Source organism: Dunckerocampus dactyliophorus, chromosome 2, assembly GCF_027744805.1.
Source record: "Dunckerocampus dactyliophorus isolate RoL2022-P2 chromosome 2, RoL_Ddac_1.1, whole genome shotgun sequence".
Taxonomy (NCBI): domain Eukaryota; kingdom Metazoa; phylum Chordata; class Actinopteri; order Syngnathiformes; family Syngnathidae; genus Dunckerocampus; species Dunckerocampus dactyliophorus.
In genome coordinates, this window is record NC_072820.1 from 36,331,423 (window position 1) to 36,347,285 (window position 15,863).

The window sequence follows — 15,863 nt, forward strand, 5'->3', positions numbered from 1 at the left end:
GCGTCTGATCATTGAAGACTATGTTCGTGGGATGAAAACAAACAGCATTTTTATAAATATGAGTACATGTTACAGTACATGTTGGATATGTTGTGACTGAAGTGTGTCACACTAAGAGTTATACAAATTGAGTGTGGTGTTTGGATAATTGTAAGAATATTTTGAAAAAAGAAGCCCTGTTTTCAAAATTGCGTGTGAACAATTTGAAAAAAAATGTAAATTCACTTTTTTATATTATGTTTTTCTTGAAAAAGTGGGAAAAAAAGAGGTTGTCTTCAACTGCATTTAGTGTTTATTTTATATTCTAAACTACAAATTGTACCACTTTTGGGGCATTGTACTGCATGTTCAACTTCACAGGGAACTTTCCACTGCTCAGATTTATAGCCACAGCGTCTTCCACCCAGGTTTCCTTAGCGTCCTGGTCCCAGGTCAGGGTTCTGGGTCCCAGCTGTGAGCGGTTTGATGGTCGGCTGACTTCTTTTTTTTTTCTTTTTTTTTTTTTTTTTTTTCTTTTTTTTTAAAGGGCCAAAGGTACAAGGCTGCATGTGCTTGAGGAAGGGTGGGAGAGCAATGTGGAGATGTTGGAGGTCAATTAGAAGCAAATGTTTTCCATCATGATAGTTCCATTAGAAGACTTGATGTGACCCTGAACATATCACTCTCAATAACCATCATGAGAACTCAATACATTGTGACGTCAGCCCTCTAAAGGAGCATCTTATGCTTTGACAGTCTCACTATTGTACCTGTAATTATATCCCATTGTTGACACTGTGGCCGCCACTCTGACGTGACCTGCACATTATAACATCTAAACATATTTTCAAGTAAAAAATACTATATCTAGTTGAATTTTCTGATTAAATTATATTTATTTAAACTTGCATTTTTGTTAAAATATGATATTAAAAATGGTTAATCTTGATATTCTCACTATTGCACCTGTAATCATATCCCATTGTTGATGCTGGGACCGCCACTCTGACGTGACCTGCACTTCACTTTCAAAGACACCCCAAAAGTGGACAGGAAATGAAAACAAAATGGAGAAACTTAAGGATGTGTTTTTGCCCTACGAGGTGTGAAAACATAAGAGTGTTGCTTTCAAGTGCAGAACAAGACTCCAAGGAGAGAGCTAAGACATAACACTCACAAAAAGGCAAACAAAAAATGATCTTCTTTAGATTTGGGATCTCTTGATGCTCCTGAAAACGTGCATTGCATTCCTCTGACTATTCACGGTCTTTTTTTTTCTCCAAACACTGACTCACAGAACCACACATCTCTGGAAAAGCCAGAGAGATGTTTTGGCGCGACTGTCTCAGAGCAGTCAAGGATGTAAAAGACAAGTAATCCATCCTGTCGTGACACCGCTGCAAGGTACCTCCTGGAGGAAAAACCTTTCAAAGATTTCACATTATGACAAGCTGGTGCCTTCAAGAGACACAATGGGGTGAAAAAAGGGACGGGGTTTGATGTTGGTATATGAGAAAGGTAGAAACCAGGGATAGTGGGATTGTTGTGCGATGCAACGGAGTGTGTCTATGGATTAAAACCACATGTGCACGCCGGAGGTGAGGACACGGCCGCAACACATGCGAGGAACAAATGGCGTCACTTGGCCCCACCAGGGACCACACGCCACACGTTTCTTGTTTCCACAGTTTGTCTCTCTCTAACGTTCATCTTCTCTTCTCCAAACTTTTCACTTCTGTCAGCTGTTTGGCTAAAATAAATGTCAACAAAATTTCCATTTTGCCTTTTCGTCTCCTGACAGATGAATGAAAAGAAGATTCCAGAAGATACCTGTTTGATCACACAAGGCAAGAGATTGGCAAAAGAGACGGACGGGATGACCAGGACATGTGGAGAACCAGGTTACATTTGACTGGTATTATTAGTATTATTATTTTATAAATGTTCATAACTTTTCTTTAGCTTTGACTCATCAAATACAAAAAATAATGTTCAATATTCTGTATACAATTACCAATACACTAAGTTTAAAAAAAAATATGACATGTAAATTACCTACATTTCCTATTTTTGTATTTAATTAAATGTAAATACATTTTCTGACCGAAACATTTAATTGAGTAAAATGTTTTGATACCGCTACAACAGAAAAAATCGAATGTAATTTGCTGATTCAGAAATATTAAATCCAATTCAATTACCTGATTAAATTGTGTCAAATTAAATATTTTCTGACAAAAAAAATATTAAAATTTGTTACATTTTCTGATTCAAATATAACAAATAAAATATAAATTGTCTGAGTGAAAAATATTTAATTTAGTAAAATTTTCTGATACCAAGACATTAAAACTATTAATTATTTGATTCTTAAACACGGATTCAACATCAGATTCAAATATATTACATCTAAAACCATCCATCTTCTATACCACTTGTCCTTACTAGAGTCGCGGGGGTATGCTGGAGCCTATCCCAGCTGGCTTTGGGCGAGAGGCAGGGTACACCCACATTCATACCTATGGACAATTGAGAGTTTCCAGTTAAATGCACATGCTTATTTTTGGAATGTGGGAGGAAACCGGAGTACCCGGAAGAAACCCACACACACACGGGGAGAACATGCAAACTCCACACAGAGATGCCCAACGGAGATTCAAACCCAGATCTTCCATATCTCCTGACTGTGTGGCCAACATGCTAACCACGAGGCCACCGTGCAGCCCACATCAAGTAAAACTGAATAAATCTGACTCACTTTTTTATTGAAATTATATCAGAGTTTTTTAAACTATAAAAATATTAAAATAGAGGTACAATTTCTGATTCAAATGTATCAAATTTAAATCAAAATTAAATTTTGGATTGATCCTTTTTTAATTTTCTGATGTAGATACACATCATAACATCTAAACATATTTTCAAGAAAAAAATACTGAATCCAGTTGAATTTTCTGATTAGAGTCTATATAACTAAACCATTATTTCTGTTAAATTATAACATTAAGATTGTAAATATTAAATGTAGTTCAATGTTGTGATGCAAACATGAATTTAAATCTAGTTTAATATTCTGATTACAGTATATGAAATGACATCTAAACAAATGTAATGTGTACAAATATTACATTTCAAATATAGATATACAACTATATTAAATAAAATCCAAATGTATTTTTGGACTCAAAAATATTATATTCAGTTCGAATTTCTGATTCAAATATATTAAATTAAATCTAGCTTTATTTTCAAAATCCAACAATCGTGTTCCATTTAAGTATTTTAATTAAATGTAGTTCAATGTTTCACATCCTTCTTTCATAACATTTCAGACTTGTTATACGGCGTATACCTTAACAAACCCCAAAACACTTCTGGTTTTGTTATGATAAAATGATAATATAATATCTCTGTATAAAAAAGTTTTGAATAAAAGGAGGTAAAGATGAGAGGGTGGGTTGGGAATTGGGAGGTGTGCGAGACAGCCATGCTATGGGAAAGGGTTGTTGGGGGAAACCAGCTGAAAGGAGGAAGAAAGGCTGGACACAAAGGCCTTTGAAAGCAGCAGACAGTTCCTTTGACATGCACCTTAAGAGAGATGCTGTTGCTCATGCCAAAAAGGGGGAAACACTGAGCAGATAGAGACTGTTGCAAAAAAAGCACAACAGAGTTAATCAACTGATGCTTGCTGAACTGGAGTCTCGTGAGAAGTGTTGAGGTCTCGCGTCTTTGGAGGCCTATTTTTTCCCAAAATTTTGGTTGACCCTAATAAAAGACAATATCTTTTTCATGGAAAAAAGTCTGAGAAGACACGTCTTTCATATTTAGGGTCTATTTGCAAACCAACAAATGACTTCTGCCCAAGCGAGTCAAAGCTTTTCTCCCTGTCACTCACAACTATCAGTGACTTGCGGAAATGCAACCGGGACACAGAGTGCCACTGGAAGAAAGTGTCTCAGATGTTGGGCAGGTTATCAAACAACAGAGGTCATCCTCCATTGGGGTAAATGCGGTAGTTAACATGGGGATGTTCCAGATTCCCTCTGTACACAGCGGAGCTTCCAGCTTTTGTCAACAACAAAATGGTTTTCTCTCATGCGGCTCTCGTCTCTTTGCAAGTCGCCTCGTCTCATTCTTTCATCCCTTGTTTTCCCCTCCCCATATAAATCCACAGTGGACTCCTTCTTATCCTCGCATACAAACACACCCACTTCCTTCTGTATCCGCCATGAAATCCATTTAAGATTCTGCCCCCTCCCATGCTGCTCTTCCTGGGTTTTCTCTCACCATAAAGTAAAATATTCTTCTGTGCCAGCCTGCGACTTAAAGTAACGCCCCCCCTCGCCCCACACGGTATAGTATTATGATGATTTATCTGCAATAAAAAGGAAAGATAGCTCCAAGTTAAATAACAGCAAGAAAGAATTCATAAAATGAACTGCAAAAAATGTAAAAGGCAAGGCATGGCATGTTTATTTATGAAGCACAAAGTGCTTTACAGAAAAGAAGGGTAAAATCACTTCATAAAATCATGCTATAAAAACATAAAATCATTCTAAAATCATTATATAAAATTCCATAAATCATTTCATAAAACAAAAAAAGATTTTTAAAAATGAGGAGTGCAGATAAAATACTTTCAGCTGTCATATGCACAGTTGAATAGAAGTGTTTTTAGTTTGGATTTGAACACTGCCAAAGTTGAGGATTGTCGCACATCTTCTGGAAGACTGTTCCAGATTTTGGCAGCATAAAAGTGAAACATAAAACTGAGACCACTCCCTGATGGTTTATGCGGCTCTAACATGTCAGAGACGTACTTCGGCGCAAGACCATGAAAAGGCTTGTACACCAGCAAAGCTGTTTTAAAGTCTATTCTCTGAGCGACAGGAAGCCAGTGCAGAGAGACCTGAGTACTGGACTAATATGTTCATATTTCCTGGTTGTAGTCAGGACTGGGGCAGCAGCATTCTGGAAGCACTGCAGCTGTTTTACAGCTTGTTTAGAGAGCATGGATTAGTCTCTCTAACTGTGGCTTAGACACTATTCCCTTAATTTTGGCAATGTTTTTTTGGTGGTAAAAAGCTGATGATGTTATTGATTTAATGTGGCTGTTAAAGTTCAGATCTGAATCCATTATTACCCCCAACTTAATCATTATAGGTTTTAGAGAAAGAGTCTTAAGGTGGCTAATAACACTTTCTCTTTGTTTCTGTGGGCCAGAGACAATGATTTCAGTTTAGCTGGGGAAAGTTATTTTGCATCCACATACTGATGTGTTGCAGTGACAAGGTAAATATGCAGGGCCATATTCACCAGCCGTCAGTGACACATAGATGCGAGTGTCGTCTGCATAGTTGTGGTAGGACACATTGAAGCTGCATATTAGCTGGCCTAAAGGAAGCATGTACAGATTGAACAATAGGGGTACCAGGATTGACCTTGGGCAACCCCACAGGTCATAGCCATTTGGTCTGTGACACAGTTACCAATTCCAACAAAGTACATCCTGTCCTGTCTTGAACCAGTTTAGATCAGTACCACAGATTCCCACCCAATTTTCTAACCTCTGTAATAAGATCACGTGGTCAACTGTGTCATAGGCAGCGCTCAGGTCTATCAGAACTAAAAGTGAGACTTTGCCTATCATTTGTCACCTTGATCAGAGATGTCTCAGTTCTGTGGTGGGACCTAAAGCCTGATTGGAAAGTATCAAACACAAAAGTCAGTAAGTTGTCGGTATACAACCTTTTCTAAGACCTCTCAAGAATGGCAGGTATGATATGGGCCGATAGTTGTTCAGGACTGTGGCATCAAGACTACTCTTCTTCAGAAGAGGCTTAGTACTGCAGTTTTTAGGGGCTTTGGAAATGTTCCAGTCTGAAGTGAGCTGTTAACTAGATGAGTGAGTTGTGGTATTAAACTGCTCAGCACACACTTTAGAAATCTAGTGAGTAACTCATCAAGGCAGCACGTTGATGGACCCAGATTGTTCTCTTCGACTGTTTGTCAATGACAGGTGTGAAATGTGTCAGTTCGTGGTGTCTCACTGGCTGCAGAATAGTTATTTGTGTTGTGGAAATGACTGCATTTTTTACACCTTGAACTTTGTCATGAAAGAATGTTGCACACTCATCGCACTTACTGTAGATGTGGAAATGAGGCAGTGGGCAGTGAAACTGAAGGGTTTGCTCGTCTGTTAACTGTAGCAAACAGCACATGAGAGTTCTTATTACAGTTGTTGAAAACACATAGCTTTTCTTTATAAACCTCATAATGAACCTGGAGCTTTGACTTGCATCATTTCCGTTCCGCTCTCCGGCACTCCCTTTTCTGTGCCGTGACAGATTATTCTTTTGTCCACGGCGCCTTTTGCCTACTTTTAACCATTCTAACCTTGACAGGAGCAATGGTGTCCAAAACATTTACAACACTTGATGTATAAGAGCTCAACAGATCATCAACGTTAGAACACGGGGTGTTTTCAAACCTAATCCTTGCCATAAAGTGCGTCCCTGTCCTGTCCTTAATGAGTCTTGGACACCCCTCACTTAAGATAAGCAAATTGATCTATCATAGAAGAAAAAATATTGTGTTAGTGAAAAATAAGTACTTTCTATCCTTCACTTATGATATTTAATCTTCCATTTTAGCTTTTGCAGTGTACCAAGGGACTGAAGTGAGGCTGGTTGTAAAAAGTGAAAGTTAAAAGACACAAGTGACTTCCTGATCTCCTCCATCAAGTCGTTTTGGGCCTCCGACTCCAAAGGCATGTCTCTGTGGCTTTTAGCCTTGACCTGGGAATTACTAACAGACCTCAGCCTGCATAGAATCCTCGTGACGCTTGGTAAGTCAGTGATGTAATCATGAGGGAGCATTCCTATTTGAATATCAAGTGTATAAGCAACCAGGAAGCTGGAGCTATTCATCTGATGGCTCATCTTGGATTGCGTGCATGTGTGTGTGCGTGTGTGTGCGTGTGTGTGTGTGTGTGTGTGTGTAAGCATTGATTAACTTGTTGACCTACAGCAGAGGTTATATTGACACAGACAGGAATACAGCAACTATACTTGAAGGGGGATGTAATAAAAGTACACAAGACAGGTTCCAGATTCTTAGCGGATGAAAAGGAATTTTCCAGATATTAAGTGCAGAAAGGCATGAGAACTACCATCATAAATTGTAATTCAAAAATGACTGAGCAAAAAGGGGGGAATCGTCATTTTGGGACAAAATTATGTAGGGGATAGGAATGCAAAATTTAATCAGTAAGGATAACATTTATTGTAAATCAGAGTTTTTTATTGCACGTAGAGTTTTTATTTTTAATTTTCAAATGTATAACATTAAATTCCAATTAAATTGTCCAATATTATTATATATAAAGTATATCAGTATGAAGTGTCTTGCTTTTACATTAAGATATTGGGTGTGCAATGGTTAGCTTTTTTTTACACTTGATTGACAGAAGAATGTCACAGTGTTACTTTAAAACAGTATGATGGCAAAGGTTTATGACAAATTTCTTTATGTTCTAAGGAAAAAAAATAATTGCAGGCCAATAAAAAAAACAATAGGAGACATACCTGGTGTAAGCTAAAACCTCTACTCCTGAACTGCTACTCGCAAAAGGGTGAATATTAGTCCAAACATGCATCCCTATTGTGTTGCCTGTGCTATTATTTTTCAGACAAATACACCACTGGTTGCGCTGTTATTAAACCCCAATGTTTGACTCCATAAGTCGGATTGACTTGAAAATGTATTATACAGCTCAACAAAGACAGCCACTGTAACGTTAGGGCAGGGGTCTCCAACGTTTTTCTTCTGAGAGCTACTTTTACAAAATGAAAATGGCCAAGACGTACTCATTTTTGTAACATTTATTTGCATAGCTTATTTCAATCCAAACAAACCGAATATGCATGTTTTACCAGAACATAAACGGGATAGTTTGGATTTTTTGACATGAAGTTGTATGACATCTCCATCAGCAGTGTACTACAGCAACAGTGACTTACCCCCACCCAATTTGTCCCGTGAGTCCGGTTCTGGTCAGAGATCCGTGATGAGGAACGTTGTTCCGCTTAGTTGCTGGGGCCATTTAAGTAAAGAGTTTGGCTTCTCAAAACAATATGCGTTGAAAAGAGTATATATTTGCATCACAAAAATGCCTCCTCAAAAAAATCAGACCTCACAAAACACTTGCGTTATTTGTCTCCCGCCGTATTGCTGCGCGCTGTCGCCTGTGCATTCATGTGTATGTGATGAAGACCCTTGCAGTAATGCCACTCTTCTTCCGCGACGCGGCGCCGTGGCCATCCTGTTCATGTATGTGTTCCATAGCGGAAGAAGACGCCAGCGTCTTTATCACATATACATGAATGCTGATGGGGGGATGTCATACAACAACAAAAATGCAAACTATCCCTTTAACAAAATTATGGTATCCACAACTCATATTTTGTATTTCTTTTTTTGTAATTCACATTTTATTGACATTTCTCTATAGTGCACCACATCTCAACTCACAACCCAACCGCCCCAACCCCCACCATCTCCTTTCCTTTTACCCATATTCTCCGCCCCGAGGCCGTCACCCCATTTTCCTTAGTTCATAGCAACAATATAACTCATAGGCCATTACAGTATTGCCCATACATGTTCCATACGTCCAGATGATTAAAGCCTTCTGATTGGCCTGTGTTCCGCATATTCATTTGTCCTTTGTCCAATGAACATCCCCTACAGGCTATCCTATAATTCTATAAGATAGATAAATACAATGAATGAGTAAGTAAACTAATGTGTGACAAGTAAAACACCATAATAAAATAATCATAATATAGAACACTCCAAATCAGTTGCATTGGTTCGGCATATACGTTAATCATTATCAATCTAACTACAGTATATTCCTGTACACATGACTACAAAACGTCCCACAAATTCAAAACATTTTCTCCGTTTTCTGACATAAAAGTGGTACACATCCTAATTGTTTATAAGACATTCGTTCAAAAGCTGCTCCTCTAGCCATCTCCTTCGCCCATTCATGAACAAATGGTGGTTCTTCCTTTTTCCAGGTTTTAAGAATAATTTGTGTAGCAATCATGGCACTTAGTAGCTTTGTCTTGTTCAGTGAAATCAGAATCATCTCCCAGGACAAATAATCTAGGATTATATGGGATCAATGTATCTGTAATCTCACTTATGCTTTTATGTATTTGTGCCCAAAATTTCTGAATCTCTTTGCAGAACCATAAGGCATGAGCCAGATTTCCTTCTCCTTGATTATAGCACCAATAATTAAGTGACTCTTTTAGTCCCAATCAAAACAATCACAAAAGAGTCCAATTATAATGGTGCAAAATTTGAAATTGTGTTAGACGTATCCTAGCATCTCTTGACATTATTTTTATCCTTTTAAAGATCCCTTCCCAACTCTTTTTTATCTATTGTGGGATGTAATTCCTTCTCCCATATAATTCTAATTACATTAAGAGGTGCATCACTTAAAGTCTGTACCAACATTGAACAACATGCAGACACCTCATGGCCTTTGTTATATCTTAAAAGAACTTGATCAAAGAACTCACAAGTCACAGGGTCCTTGAGGCACAATGAAAACTTCAGACAGTACACAAATATTTCATGATATTACCTTTAGAAATGTTATATTGTTCTGTTTCTTCAAATAAGTTTAATATGCGATGTTTGTACAAATCATTCAAAGTAGAAATACCAGTCTTTCCACAGGGTAGGTGTTTTATCAATACAGAACCTGGGATTGGACCATATACTTGATCTAAGATTACCATAAACATCAAATCTAATCTAATCTGAGAGTTTATGCCAGATTGATTTAAAATGTGATATAATAGGGTGTTGCTTGACTCTATCACTCAATTTGGTAGACGAATTGGATTTAATATAAATATTTCTATTTTAAGCCAGGTTGGGGTCCTTTCAGGGGGGCAATGACCATTGGGCTAAAACTGGCTCTCAAACTAAAAGCATAAATCTTGGGGAGGCCAAGGCCACCATTTTCCACTGGCCAATGTAACTTGTTTAAATTCATTCTTGGACGTTTCCCATTCCAAATATTTTTTTGTATTAATTTATCAAACTGAGTAAAATAAGACACAGGAACCTCAAGAGGGAGAGAATGCGTTAGATAATTTATTTTTGGAACACAGTTTGTTTTAATTGCATTTATTTTAGTACTCTCGAACTATTAATATCACAAGAAATCGTTTGCATTACTGGTTCATAATTGACTTTTATCAAGTCTTTTAAACAACGGGGAAATAAAACACCCAAATATTTGATTCCTTGTTTTGGCCACTGAAAGTCCCGTGGTTTATAAAGAGTTGCTGGACAATAGGCTGTCAAAGGCAATGCTTCTGACTTGGATCAGTTTACCTTATACCCAGAGAGATTTGAGAATTATTTTATAATTTTAAATAAGCTGGGTATCGATCTTTCCGTCTCTGAAACAAACAATATAATGTCGTCTGCATATAACATTAACTTATTGTTAGAACCCCCAACCTGTACCCCGGAAAGTCTTTCTCCCTTCTTATGGCCGTGGCCAGCGGTTCAATCACTAAACAAAACAACAGAGGAGATAGAGCTGAACATTGTCTAGTGCCCCTTTTCAGTTCAAAATAGTCAGAGCTACTTTTATTTGTCTGTACTGCAGCTTGAGGGCATTTATACAGCAAGTAAATCCACTTAAAAAAAATCACCAAAACCATTTTGTATTTCACAGTGCATTTGTGTTCTCACATTACTAACTGAAAACCGGAATGAAATGCAGGCTACCTGGTGCCCGCAGGCACCGCGTTGGTGACCCCAGCGTTAGGGTGTTTAGCCAACTCATCATGAAATTTGGTACACACTTTTAGGGGACCGACATGTCTTTAAAATTTGGTTGCTACACATGGTTGTCATCAGGCACAAGGTTTTGCGACTTTTGCAACTAATGCATAAACCATTGAGCTTTGATTATGAAGCTCTGATATCTGTATGCTAGCATGTCTTCCAAAGCATTTTGTGCACAACCCACAGTCATGGTGCAATGGCAAGGTGTCCCAAAACTTTTGCTCCTATTAACGTAATTGTTACTTGTTGACATAAGATGATAGAAGTTTGTTATAGTCGCATTAGTATCAATGGGAACACATTCAAATGCACAAATTGCCCTCAAGTGGCAAACAGGGAGAAATGCTGGGGCACAGCCTTCATTGCTGGTGATGCCTGCCACTCTTCCCTAATCCGCACTGACAGAGTTTTCATCATGTGGAGAGGTGGAAATGATGGACGACTGCTGGAAATCAGGACAGGTGGAGGTATCAGGATGGGAGGAGGGACTTTTCTCTCCTTGCTGCCCAGTGGCGGTGCATGTTGCTGGGCCGCAGCCGGGGCCACCAAGGCCTCCTTTGTGGTTGTTATCACCAAGTGGTGAGTGATCTTGCTCCCAAGAGAGGGAACAGCTTTAGCTAGGAGTGGAATGTTCCCAGGTGAGAATGCATGAGAATGGAAGAGTCGTGGTCTCGCAGGTGCAAGCATAGGAGGAATGTTCTTTCTTTACAAATCAATCAGGAATGATTTTTGTAGTTCATCTCATAAGCAGGTTCCAATTTTACAATTAGCTGATGTCAGGCTCGCTGCCATGATGTCATATCCTTACTCCATTAGGCGTGTTTAGACTTGGACAAATGTCTCGTTGCAAGGTGTCAAAGGCCAGACTTATCACCATTTATCTCCCCTTCTTCCTTTCCTTCTAGAACCTTCTCCCACGCCCTCTTCATCCTCAACACACCTGTGTGCTCAGTAGCAGCTCCCTCATGTCACACAGACACACACACACACAGATACCAGCATCGCATACATCTCTCTCTCACACACACACCAACATTCCTTGCCATTCCATCTGCATATGCACCTGGACTGGTGGTTGTCATCGCCATGGTAACTGTCCTACACCTGGCTGTGTCACTATCACCTGCCTCATCTTCTCATAGAAAGTAGAACAATAACAGTACAGGCAGAGGCAAAGCTAAGCTAAAAAGCCATTCCGTTTAAGATAAACGATTTAATTTGCAACGAAATTTTGCATTGGTTTGCTCCATTTATGTTATTAATACACTGCGTGAGTCCAGTTGTTTTCTTCATGTATTTTTATCACAAAACGTCCTGTTGGCATCCTTAGCTTAACCAGAAAAAAAGTCAGCTATGTCGGCCGTCTATGATGTCATCAGCGGTTGATTCTCAAAAATGTTAACGCAAAATAATGTTTTTATAGTCTTACATGCATAAAAAAAATTCTAAATGCACATAAATGACGAGTGAAAGGGATGAATGAACATTTAAGGTTACTTTTACCTTCATTGGAGACGTGACTATCCCCAAATACACGATGTGGCAGTGAGATCAATACCTTCTTCTTCAATACCACCTTCCTGTTTTGTCAAGAGTTATTTCTTGAATTCAATAGTGTTTTTCACCATCTTTATCAAAATGCTGGCACTTCCAACTTTCTTTGGTTCCATTTCGGGTTAATGAGGTGAGAAACATTATTGAATTAAAAAAATAACTCAAAACAGAAAGGTTGATTACTAGGTTGATCTCGCTGCCACATTGTGTCTTTGGGAACAGTCGTGTCAAGAATCACGTCTTCAGTTAAGGTAAAAATAACCTTAAATGTTCATTTATCCCTTGTATTCATTATTTATATATATTCATTAGAGCTGTCAAAGTTAACAGAAATTTCTTTTAACGGCTTTTTTTTTTTTTATGCGCAAAACGTGCGCACATCCTGTTTTGCCCACAGCGATGGATGTGGAGCCACAGCAGGAACAAATATCAGAGATTGTATATGAGATTTGAAAGGGGTGCATTTTTAGCATCATAATCCTTGTACGAATTCTCATACCTGTTGATGGATCCTAGTACAGTCATGTGAGCTTTATATTGAACAATATATTCTCAAATTAACCAAATTTGACCAAACAGACACCAAAGCCAAAGCAAAGCTAATGAGCAAACAAACCTAGTAATTTAATGGAGTTTATTATTAAATGCCAAGATTATAATTGATGATTTAACTCTTCTGTTGTTCCTCTTCTGGCCACTAGTAGTCACTATTCTGTTACTAGTCAAGATCAGCTCAAACAGAATAGAATTCATCGAAGACACTCCTCAATTGACATCATCCAAGGTTTTTTGCACATGATATAACTATATATATATCACTCCTTATCAAAATCTTAAGACCAGTTGAAAAATTGGTAGAATTTGCATTTTGCACATTTGGATCTTAGTGAGGTTTTAAGTAGAGCTACAATATGCAAAAGCAAGAAGGGGAGTGAGACAAAAAACATTTGGAACTTGTAATTTAAACAAAAAAAACAACTGACATAGGTTGTTTATCACCTGATCAAAAGCTTAACACCACAGGCTATAAAATCCAAAATGTTCATTTTCTGTCAGGCATTCAAACTGTCATGCCCTCCTGATGGCTAAAGCTAAGAAGCTTTCTCTTTTTCAACGTGGTGGGATTGTGGAGCTGCATAAGCAAGGCCAAAAAAATCACTCCTGCGATGAACTGGAGGATCCAATTGGCTGTCCATCAAGACACAGGGCGGTTTTCGACCCAAATTATTCATTTAATTCACTAAATGGAGTGAAACACTGGAGCTTCAGGTAGTGCAGGGTCGTCAAACGGCGACTGCTTACGTGCAGATGTTGCAGCGGGCATCCCTCATGACTGAGGGCCCTTGTCTATGTGGTAACAGCTGGTCTTAACATTTTGATCAGGAGTGTATATACTGTATATATATTATGTATATATACTATATATATATATGCAGAGAATATATGTGCAGAATTATTAGGCAAGTTGTATTTTTGAGGATTAATTTTTATTATAGAACAACAACCATGTTCTTAATGAACCCAAAAGACTCATTAATATCAAAGCTGAATATTTTTGGAAGTTGGAGTGGGGCTTTTTTAGGATATCTGTGTGTGCAGGCGACTATTACTGTGCATAATTATTAGGCAACTTAACAAAAAACAAATATATGCCCATTTCAATTTATTTTCACCAGGGAAACCAATATAACAGCTCAACATTCACAAATATACATTTCTGACATTCAAAAACAAAACAAATACGAATCAGTGACCAACATAGCCACCTTTTTTTGCAAGGACACTCAAAAGCCTGCCATCCAGAGATTCTGTCAGTGTTTTGATCTGTTCACGATCAACATTGCGTGCAGCAGCAACCACAGCCTCCCAGACACTGTTCGGAGAGGTGTACTGTTTTCCCTCCTTGTAAATCTCACATTTGATGAGGGACCACAGGTTCTCTATGGGGTTCAGATCAGGTGAACAAGGAGGTCGTGTCATTAGTTTTTCTTGTTTTAGACCCTTTCTTGCCAGCCACGCTGTGGAGTACTTGGATGCATGTGATGAAGCATTGTCCTGCATGAAAATCATGTTTTTCTTGAAGGATGCGGACTTCTTCCTGTACCACTGCTTGAAGAAGGTGTCTTCCAGAAACTGGCAGTAGGACTGGGAGTTGAGCTTGACTCCATCCTCAACCCGAAAAGGCCCCACAAGCTCATCTTTGATGATACCAGCCCATATCAGAACCCCACCTCCACCTTGCTGGCGTCTGAGTCGGACTGGAGCTCTCTGCCCTTTACCGATCCAGCCACGGGCCCATCCATCTGGCCCATCAAGACTCACTCTCATTTCATCAGTCCATAAAACCTTAGAAAAATCAGTCTTGAGATATTTCTTGGCCCAGTCTTGACGTTCCAGCTTGTGTGTCTTGTTCAGTGGTGGTCGTTTTTCAGCCTTTCTTAACTTGGCCATGTCTCTGAGTATTGCACACATTGTGCTTTTGGGCACTCCGGTGATGTTTCAGCTCTGAAATATGGCAAAACTGGTGGCAAGTGGCATCTTGGCAGCTGCATGCTTGACTTTTATCAGTTCATGGGCAGTTATTTTGCGCCTTGGTTTTTCCACACGCTTCTTGCGACCCTGTTGACTATTTTGAATGAAACGCTTGATTGTTCGATGATCACGCTTCAGAAGCTTGGCAATTTTAAGAGTGCTGCATCCCTCTGCAAGATATGTCACTATTTTTGACTTTTCGGAGCCTGTCAAGTCCCTCTTCTGACCCATTTTTCCAAAAGAAATGAAGTTGCCTAATAATATATATATATGTGTGTGATTTTATTTTATTTTTTTTAATAAATACAAATAAACTGTATCTTCCCACCCCTTAAAGTAAACTGGCATGTTAAAGTACCATATTGACAGAAATAAAGCACAATCCCACATTTTCAAGACCTTTTTTGCAAAACTATATTTTAAAGGCAAAACAAAAATTATTTTCAAAATCACGTCATTTACCAAATGACAGCAATAGGAAAGTCATATTTCTTAGCTGCTGGACAGTTGTTTGATGACTCACCATTATCTTAAAATTAGCACCATAACTCTGTTGTTTGATAACTTTCCCAACCTTTGAGACACAGTTGACAGCGGGTCGTCCAGAAAAGTCATTTCTGGAAATAAGTAATAGAGAAGCCACAAGAGTAGCCAGAAAAAGTGTAATGTTTTGCAAAATGTCACAGTGTCTAAAATATGCATTTTGCATGTGAACAAAACGCAGGGATGTCCAAAGTGCGGCCCGATGGCCATATTAATATTAATATTCTGTATGAACCACTATGTGGAAAAAATGTGGACACCCCGACTCTACACTAATGTACCCCATAACTCTTACTACTGTTACAGACTTTGCACTTTTTTTCTGTCAGAGGTAGTATTATAGAAATCCACTTGATCCCTCATCCATA

The 15,863-nt window shown here is 38.6% G+C and overlaps 1 long non-coding RNA gene across 1 annotated transcript in view; it reads left to right on the top strand.

Moving 5' to 3' along the window:
• The window catches only part of LOC129177320 (uncharacterized), a 51,249-nt gene that overhangs the window by 20,303 nt on the left and 15,083 nt on the right, over positions 1-15,863 (top strand). Inside the window, exon 3 of the long non-coding RNA XR_008569612.1 lies at positions 1,781-1,880. This is a non-coding gene — a long non-coding RNA (uncharacterized LOC129177320). The remainder of the gene's footprint in view (positions 1-1,780; positions 1,881-15,863) is intronic.